Below are 7,204 nucleotides of genomic sequence, written 5' to 3'. Positions count from 1 at the left end.
GAAGCACTTTCAGAGGTTAATTATTTAATCCTTCCCACAACCCCGTGCGTGTGAGTGCTGTCTTCTTCCCCAGGTTTTACAAAGAAAGAAACTAAAGACAAAACTGGTTGAGGACACAGCCCGTTTAAAGGATAGTCTGGTCATGATTGAGCTAACGTGAATCACAAGAAAAACCGTAAGCCAGCTTTTATACTATATATATATATATACACACTTTATACTATATATGTAGTGCGTATATTTTATACTATATATATAGTGTGTGTGTGTGTATAGTATAAAAGGGCATTGGAAATAAAATGTGTAAATCAGTTTTGTCTGTTTTCTGTATCTGTTTTAAATCTTTTTATAGTTGACAAAAGTTGTCTTTGGAAGTGATTGGTGAGCATCCGGAGATATTTTCATGGAGCGGCTATTTTTAGATCTCTACTAGAGCGAATTTAATAATGGATCACTTCGTGTGGTGTAAGATCTTCCCCCCAGTCTCTAATATGCTGGAGAGTATCTTTAAGTTTCTCTCTTTTTAAAATGAGACAACAAAAAAGGCTTCAAGGAAACAAGCTTCAAGATTACAAATGAGAGATTTGTGTTGAATCGAGCAGGGCGCCAACCCCTTCTCTGACGAAAAGAAAGTGTTTCAGAAACTCTGAAGGCTGTAGAGGAAGCGCGCTCGTGCCTGGTGGGCATTCAGCTTCTTCTCTGTCCTTCTGGTTTCTGACCCTGGATCCTCCTCATTTTCTGTTCTCTGGAAAATAAATGTCCGTAAGAACTTCATTGCTCTTGGGTTCTTTGGCAGCATGAGTTCTAGTGGGACAGTTTCCCTTCGATGGAGGAGGGCTGAGGCATGACCTCTAAATGCAGCAGCGGTTGCCTGCCCACCTTCTGTGTGCTGTGTTACAAGTGTGCATGATGAAGACAGCTTTGTGCAGACGCCGTTCTAATTGTTTCTGTTCACCTGTAGACGTGCTTGTGTGGAGCAACGATCGAGTGATTCGCTGGATCCTCTCAATTGGTCTTAAAGAATATGCAAACAATCTGGTTGAGAGTGGCGTTCACGGTGCACTTGTGGCCTTAGATGAAACCTTCGATTTCAGCGCACTGGCGCTCTTGTTACAGATCCCTACGCAGAACACACAGGTATGCTGCAGAGCCGGCCCGGCTCTCACTCAGCGTTCAGTCAGGTCTCCTGATGGAGACGTCTAGCTGGTTAACTGAGTGGACACAAAACTTCACAGTACCTCAGACAACTATCCCTAAGCCACAAAATACTGGTTCCAAACCAGCAATGCTTAATTCTTCATTATTTTTGCCTGTCCTTCCATTTCCTGTCGCCAGCATGAGAATCTTGCAATAAAAAAAACAAGGGGAAACTTCGTTCAAGTCCATATGCTCGTAGGAGTGACGACATGTATTTAGTTCTTACGTGGAACGAGAAATACTCATAGGTACACCGATGGAGATTCTGTTAATTTTGTTTCTATTGCCCTGTGTGATTCTTTTTGACACACGAGCTCACCTGAGAATCAGGAAATTTATTCTTCTTCTACAGAAGATTGTATGTCTTTTGCCAATACCCCCCATCCCCCCACCAGCCCCAACCCGCAGAGCACACTTTCGTAGATAGTCTGCCAGCGGTCATGGGTCCCTTTCCCTGAAAGCCCATCCGTGGGCTCCGCAGGAATCCCCTAATTTAAAATGTGGTTGTGGGGGCCGGCCCGGTGGTGCAGCGGTTAAGTGCGCACATTCTGCTTCTCGGCAGCCCGGGGTTCACCGGTTCGGATCCCGGGTGCAGACGTGGAACCACTTGGCAAGCCATGCTGTGGCAGCGTCCCACATATAAAATAGAGGAAGGTGGGCATGGATTTTAGCTCAGGGCCAGTCTTCCTCAGCAAAAAAGAGGAGAATTGGCAGCTGATGTTAGCTCAGTGCTAATCTTCCTCAAATAAATTAATTAATTTAATTAAATTAAATGCTGTCATGGCTCAAGGTGTTTATAGCCTGAGCTTTTTAAAAGTCTTGATTTGAAAAACAGTTGTGATATGCTAACATCCTTCAGATTAGATTGATGAAGCTTTGCGGTATTGTTGTTTTGTTATGATTTCAGGCTCGCGCTGTCTTGGAAAGAGAATTTAACAACCTTTTGGTCATGGGGACGGACAGAAGGTTTGATGAAGTGAGTTTTCAGCCTAATGAATTTTAAATTTGCATTCAGTGTGAATTATTTGTTTATACGCACGTGAGCCCCGTCGGCAGTCTCTCTTCTAAGTGTGGGGATGATTTTACCTCCTGAGCTAAGCTTTGCTCTCAAAAATGTGTCAACAAATGAGATAGTAAGAAACTCATATTTTCAGTCTGAGGTTTTCTGTTTTTAAAATATTTGCTATTTAAGTTTTGATAGCCCTCAAAAATGTTGTTCCCATCAACGTTGGTGGCAGCCGAGGCATGGCGTCCGTGGGCTATGTTTGGGGACCGCTGGATGTCTGACCCCAATCCAGAGTCCCTGTGCTTTGGAGAAACCTGTTAGAAGGAGATTAGAGAAACGCAACATGTTAATTTCCCCTCACACAGTCGTGACTTGTTTGTTCCCACACTGTTTTTATTCTTTCCTTCGTTGCACGTTAAGAAAACGTGAGTTTGCCTGGTGACTAGGAGGACAGCTAAAGGAGCACTCGCTGGCTCTTCCCCGGCTCTAAGGCAGAACTGCTTACAGCTTGGAAACTATTTTAAGACAAATAAAAATGTATTATCTTATACGGCAAGAAGATGATTTCTCCAAGATAAGAAAGGAAACGGGGTGATCACTAGGAGGCACATGCACCTGGGCGGCCCAGGGCCGTCCTCATCGATGCCCAGCGAGGACCCCACATAGTGTTACTGGGCCCGTCACTCTCAGAAGTTCCCGGTGGGGACAGTAGATCCTGTGGTTATCAGGAACGGGTTAAATAGGTGTGAACAAACATGCAGTGACAAGTTCAGCAGTCAGGTTCAAGGCTGGTAACTTGACTGTCTATTTTTGTCCTTTATTTTAAAATCAGTCTTGTTTTCTGTCCTTTAATTTCCCAGGACCATGATAAAAGCTTTAGGAGAGCACCTTCTTGGAGAAAAAAATTTAGACCAAAGGATGTTCGTGGCTTAGCTGCTGGGTCCGCAGAGACTCTCCCCGCCAACTTCTGGGTCACCTCCTCTCTGTCCTCACCCTCCATGCAGCCAAAGAAGACGCAGCTGGACGGTAGGTGTGCAGGGGCGGCCAGCCGCTGTGGGCGGCATGAGCAGCTTTGTGGCTGGAATGTTAACAGTGATCCAGAATGGCCTCTTGGATGTGTTACAAGGCATTGAGTACTGGTGCATGCCTAGGTGAAGTGTTTTAAAATGAATCCTAACATCTGTGCATAACAGTTTAACAATAATGTAGGTTTTTTAGAGTCTTGTCTGGTTGAATCTTAGCATATCCTTCCAACTAATAAAGCTGAGCGTCGCGTGTGTTCTCGGTGTGCTGAGTGGACGTCCTGTAGCCTGTGTGTGTGGCAGGCAGCCCTGGAAGGCTCTGCCGGAAGGTGGTGCAGCAGCTCTCGGGCCACGCCGGGTGCTCCTGGGACGTCTCTCCCCCTGGAGAGGTGACTGAGTCCATCTTAGAGAACACAGTTTCCCCCTCTCTGAGCCTTCCCTTTCCTCCCTCCACCCCTGCTGGCGTTGGTCCCTGTCACTGCGCACCATAAGGACGGAGAGGAGGAAGAAGGTGAGCCTGGGCAGGTCGTCACTGGAGCGCGGTGGGCCCTGGGAGCGCACGAGCCTTGCAGTCAGGGTTCCAGATGGAGCTTGCAGTTTTCCCTTTGACCGCCACTCTGCTTGGAGGACACGGCTGATGACAAGTTGGCCGCGCTTTACTGACAGACCTCTCGGCTCTGACCGCGGCCCCCACGATGACAGGATCAAGGGCAGATGGCCTCGGTGGACCCTGGCTCTGCCGCTGAGGAGGGGCACAGCCTCGAGCACTGTGCCTCAGTCTCCCTGTCTGTAGGGCCGTCGTCGTACAGCCATGTCCTCTTCAGCGGCTGTGGCAGTGAAATGGCTGCTCCTCGTCAGGCTCGTAGGAGGCGTCTGCGCGTCCTGGTCCCGTGTGGTGCTGGCCGCTGGGGCCATTGTAGCTGCACTCCCGTTACGAAGGACTTCGTTCTCGTCTCTGTGGCCGATGGATCGGCTATGGGAAAGGAAGCGCTTTTAAAAATTGTCCTGAGGTGGCTTTTACAAGTTTCCCTGTTCTTAGCCCTTCCCATACGTAGGTTTGTGAGTTTGGCTCTCACTTGCCTGTATCAAAATGAGAGAAAAGCGTGTGTGTGTAAAGCCTTCGCTCAGCCGGACGCTTGGTGAGATGGCCCCCAGGGCAGCACTGCTGCTGGAAGCCTGCATCTCTCTGCAGAGCTCAGTGATCTGGTTAATGGGGCAAGAGCAGCAATGTCTTCAGTAGCATTCTTATTCCAAGGAGCATGAGGTAATTTGTATAACTCTAACGGTAACTTGGCCCTCCACTTATTGAATAGGCTGCTGGAGCGCCTTCTGATTTTCTTCACAGCTTCGTGCCCAGTTTCCTCAGAATCAGTCACACTTCCCGTGTTCAGTATTGACGGCGACATTTAGATTAGAGTTCAGATAAATTAAAAATAAGCCTAGAGTGAGGTGTAGGGAATATATTATATGGAAGACGGCTGTTGACCCTTGTAGGAAAACTGAGGCCGAACCCCGGGAGAGTGGACTGCTCAATGCCTTCTTAAATAAGGGGCGTCGGGGAAGCTGCAGCTGGCCTCCTGGGACCTCAGGGTCAGGATTTGGAAAGATGACCCATGCTCACCGACAGTGCCAGCTGTCGTGCCATCTCTTCTGGAACCACGGCACATTCTTGATAAAACGTGTTCCTGCTGGACCCGTGGGAACACAAACTGTGTAATTGGCAGTCGGGAATATCTGCTCCAGGTGTTCGCACATTTCCTGTCCAGGTTGCAAGGGAGAGGCGGGCTCACCTCTTGGGCCGTGCCGTGTGTTTCTCGACAGGAACAAGGCATCAGTGGTACACATCACTTCCGGCAGAAACTGCGACTGGGTTTTAGTGTTCTTAGATGAGTCATTGTCCTCTACCCACCCCCTGCAGCCAGGCCCTGGGGAGGAGTGCCCTGGACGCTCCCTCAGACGGTCGTGGAGGGCAGGTGGCCCGAGGGCGCGTCTCCCGTCAGGCCAGGCCTGCGTTTGACTCCGGTCACCTGCACCCCGTGGTGTCTAGCGCTGCCCCGGGTTATCTACCTCACCCCGGCCTTGGGGATATCATGTTTAGGCCCCGAAGAAAAGTCTAGTTGCTCTGCAAATCTAGAGAGTTTCAGGAGAAACAAAGTTACCAGCTGAAGTAGTTGTCACTTACACAGAGGACATCACGAAGTCTGTATCATCTGAGGCATCCTTGCTGTCGTGAGATTAGCTGCCAGTGGCTCCCAGGGCTGCTGGGGGCTGAAGAGAACCCCCTCCTGGTGACACTTAGGTTCTCTTTCCCTGGCTCATCCGCTCCCATCTAGAAGTTTCCCTGGGAGCCCTCAGTAGGTGCTGTTGTAGGTGTGCAGATGTGTGTGTACGTGTGCCCCGTGTGACGTCTGAAGACTAACCGCACGCTGTGTTTGCACGCTTCCTCCCCGGTGTCGGAGCAGGCAGCGTGTCGGGAGCGCAGAGGCTGGACGCCGCCACGGTCAGGACTTACTCCTGCTGAAGCCCCGTGGTGAGTAGAGGGCTCCGCGTGCCCGGAGGCCACAGAGGCGGCCGGGTGACCGCACGGGGACGCTGCCTGGCCCGGAGAGCCCGTTTCCGTTCCTCCAGGCCTTTAGGAACACGCACGCAAGCCCGGCTGCACCCATTACGTGGTTTTGGTGTTCTGTATGCTCACAGTTGGTCACAGAGGGGTTCGTGTATCCTCATTTGTTAAGCAAAAAAGTGTATTTGCATTTTTTCCTTAAAACTGAAAGTGCTGGACTCTTTTCAGTATCTGGTAATGTCTTTTGGGGGTGGGGAGGCAGGAGAGCAGCGCGTGGCAGGAGCTCACCGGCTCAGCTCTTGGCTGGCGGCCACCCGTGGTTGAGAGCGCCCGGCACGGCGGCTCTCCGCCTTGACCCTGGCATCCGCGCTGGTGTCGCTCCCAGGTCAGCGGCGCCCGCTGGCTTTCTTAGAAATAGACGTTCTTGAATGAGCCGCACCCCGCACAGCCAGGTTTCCTGGGGCCACGCTGTCGTGAACCCTGAGGGCCTCGCGGGTGGTTTTAAACACACAGCTGCGTTGCCATCGCAGGGGTGCAGTTACGAGCAGCCCGCTCACGCTGAAGGGGTGATGTGGGGCTGGGAGCCCAGCCCCTGCTCGTGGCACCTGGGCCGGGGGCTCTGTTCCGCTCTCCACTTTTCACGTCTCCGCCAGAAGGTTTGATTGGTTTCCTAATCTTTTTAATTGGTAACTTTTAGACATACGCCAAAAGGAAGTCAGCAAGGAATTTTCTCATTGATACGCGTACTCCTTGACGTTTCATCTCAGTTCTCAAGCAGCTACAGCGCAAGGGGCAGGGAGGCAGGGCTGGGCCTCAGGACGCAGGTGTGCGCCGGGCGGCCCGTCCTGAGGCTGATTGTCCTGTTTGCGCTTCCTTTCCAGTTTACCCACACTACTTCTACAGATGACCGTGCAGCGCTCGGGACCCGGCGAAGACGGCCTTTCAGAATTCAGTGGATCTGCAATCTGTTGATACTTGTTATATGGACCCTAAGATATTTTATTACAGAGTTTTTAATTAGTGAAAAATTCACGAATACCATAGAGAAAATATTTTAGAATTTAATGTTTCTTATATTTATGTAAACATATGACTTCATTTATATAGTTACTTACTTTTTCATATCCAGGCTATAAATATCCTTTCAAATCGATTCTGTTCTTATATCTAATTTTAGTCTTTCAAACAAATGTACTGTAATGCTTGTATGTATAAATCCTATGAAAAGATATAGGGCTTTTGTAAATTATGCATTTATTGTAATTATCATTAATTTTTTAATAATAATCGGCGAGAGAGAAGAGGATTTTACTGCATTTGCATTTGTAAGATCATCATGACATGGTGCGCGTTATCCTGACAAATGTAACAGCTCTACAACAATCATTTTGAAACAAGCAGACTTAATTTCAAGCA

At 49.3% G+C, this 7,204-nt stretch overlaps 1 long non-coding RNA gene across 1 annotated transcript; it reads left to right on the top strand.

The window, feature by feature from the left end:
• The first annotated feature begins 82 nt into the window (after positions 1 to 82).
• LOC124232309 (uncharacterized) lies at positions 83 to 7,196 on the top strand. The gene is made up of 6 exons (XR_006886815.1): positions 83 to 175; positions 962 to 1,137; positions 2,105 to 2,173; positions 3,064 to 3,229; positions 5,688 to 5,755; positions 6,670 to 7,196. It is a non-coding gene; the product is annotated as an uncharacterized LOC124232309 (long non-coding RNA).
• The last annotated feature ends 8 nt before the right edge of the window (positions 7,197 to 7,204 follow it).

This window comes from Equus quagga, unplaced genomic scaffold (assembly GCF_021613505.1).
Source record: "Equus quagga isolate Etosha38 unplaced genomic scaffold, UCLA_HA_Equagga_1.0 HiC_scaffold_4462_RagTag, whole genome shotgun sequence".
Lineage (NCBI taxonomy): Eukaryota > Metazoa > Chordata > Mammalia > Perissodactyla > Equidae > Equus > Equus quagga.
Note: the sequence above shows the minus strand (reverse complement) of the source record. Positions and strands in the feature narration are given on the sequence as shown.